Here is a 2,236-nt window from a genome sequence, read left to right as displayed (position 1 = left end):
TCAAGGATGTATTATTTGGTATGTCCACATATCGTCAGTGATGTAATAATACATCCTATCTGTTTTTTTTTCATGAGTTTTGTAAGAGAGACTAAAAACTTGTCTTTCTAAATGTATAAGTTAATATCGCTAAATTTCCCAGCTCGACTAGGTTCATGTCTTTTTATCTCACTACTTAATACATTTTTTGTGCTATTTTGCCGGTTATTAGAGCGCTCATCACTGTATTTCTGGTATATCCAGGGAATGTCTACAAAATATATTTTGAATGTCCAGAGAACATTCGTGGACATTCATGGAATGTTCCAATAAGACATTCAGGTAATGTTTAAAATGCTGACACAGGATTTTCCTGGGATGTTCAGGGAACATGTTTTCGGGGATATTCCAGGAATTTTTCAATGTCTGTGTACCTTCTATGGACCTATATGGAATATTTTGGTGTTATTACCGCCGCACTCCACTTGCGATTTGTAATCAGGAAGATTGAACACATTGTTTCAAATACAAGTCAATCCATTTGTGACTAAATAATCATGGATTGACTTCTATTTGAAAGAATGTGTTCAATCTTCACAACTACAAATCGCAAGTGGAGTCCGGCGCTTAGGGCTACTTCCTCTTTGGTATTATGTATTATACTACAGAAATCAGGAACTTTCCTTCTAAATATATGTATGCATCTTGGCCATCAAACATTCTTCGAAACATTTTTTTAAGGGGTTACATAGGTCTTGGGGGTAAAAAAAGTGACTTTTTAAAAAAATTATATCTCGAAAACTAAAATTTATTTTTATTTATAATTGGAACATGTAAAAGTATAGTACTTAAGGTAGTCTCAAAAAAAGTTTCAGCCAAAAATATTCATTTTTGTAGAGTTTAAGTTTTTTTGCGTTGGCAGCATAACTAAGTCCAGTCTCATCTGAAATCAAAAAGTTTCTTGTAGTTTATACCTCTGGCTAGAATATGAACAAAGGAATTAAAAAAATGAAATTTGAAGATTTTACATAAGTTTAAACACATTTTTGACCCCAATTTTTCTCATTTTTAAAGTAGTTTTTTTTTTATAAAACAAAAATGACCTCATCTAATAAAAAATCCTTTGTTCATTCACCAGCCAGAGGTATAAACTACAAGAAACTTTGATTTCAGATGAGACTGGACTTGTTATGCTGCTCACCGCAAAAAAGGGCTGTTGTCGAAAAATTGCAGTCAACTCTACAAAAATGAATATTTTTGGCTAAAATTTTTTTGAGAGTACTATACTTTTACATGTTTCAATTATAAATAAAAATAATTTTTAGTTTCCAAGATATAATTTTTTTAAAAAGTCACTTTTTTTACCTGCAAGACAACAACTTGTTGATTTCAAATTGTAACAGTTGTTTTGCAAAGTATGCTGCCCTCTTGTATTTTCTGTGTTATCTTCATCATACAATTACTTCATCTAAAAATTTTGTGCGAAAAAAAATAAACCAAATGTTTAACCACCTTCACACCACAGAATCAAGTTACACAAATTTTCAAACACCTCACATGACACAGCCTCTCAAGTACGATTGCGCGAATTGGTAAATATAACTCCGCACGACCACGCAACTCGAAACACAAGTACGCAAACACGGTTGCGTGAAGCGTGGCTCGCAATCGTGAAATTTACGAGACTTGCTCGACCTGTAGATTCTTGTTTTCACGACCATGTTAATTTTTCGGATCGAATTAACGCCATCTCTTGATTGGAATGGGAACTAAATGGACAAATTTTAGTTACGTGGGAATTTCAACTTATAAATTTTGCGGGATTTTTGATGAAATTTCGCAGGAAATTAAAACAACAGAAAGACAATTCAATGTTTTATTCAATATTTTACTGAAAACTTCAAATATTCCAATTTGTTTTCAAAATGCTAAACACTACTGCCATGTGTCACGTGAAAGCACTGATGTGTAATATTGAGTTGAATGAAAATTTTTGAAAAAATCTTGTAGGATGATTGTTTAGATAAATATTACCTTATAATCTTTTACAAACTTCCAAAAATATATAGGCCAGAAATGTTGATGACACACTTGTCTATTGGAATAAACTGTTTCAGGATCTATTATATTGTTTTTTTAAATGTGGAGAAACACAACACGGGATGATCAATGTAAACTAAAAATTCTACTCATAAAAACGGATGGTTAATAAAATTGATTAATATTGTGATTAAATCTACTTAAAAACGTAACACCA

General features: G+C 31.8%; 1 protein-coding gene across 1 annotated transcript in view; it reads right to left on the bottom strand.

Annotated features, from left to right (window-relative positions):
* LOC126884427 (uncharacterized) overlaps positions 1-1,511 on the bottom strand; it is a 205,706-nt gene extending 204,195 nt beyond the window's left edge. The window contains exon 1 of the mRNA XM_050650338.1: positions 1,500-1,511. The gene's annotated coding sequence lies outside the window, so the exon portion shown is untranslated. The remainder of the gene's footprint in view (positions 1-1,499) is intronic.
* Between the last annotated feature and the right edge of the window lie 725 nt (positions 1,512-2,236).

Source organism: Diabrotica virgifera, chromosome 5, assembly GCF_917563875.1.
Source record: "Diabrotica virgifera virgifera chromosome 5, PGI_DIABVI_V3a".
Classification (NCBI taxonomy): domain Eukaryota; kingdom Metazoa; phylum Arthropoda; class Insecta; order Coleoptera; family Chrysomelidae; genus Diabrotica; species Diabrotica virgifera.
The sequence above is the reverse complement of the archived record's forward strand: the minus strand, read 5'-3'. Positions and strand labels throughout refer to the sequence as shown.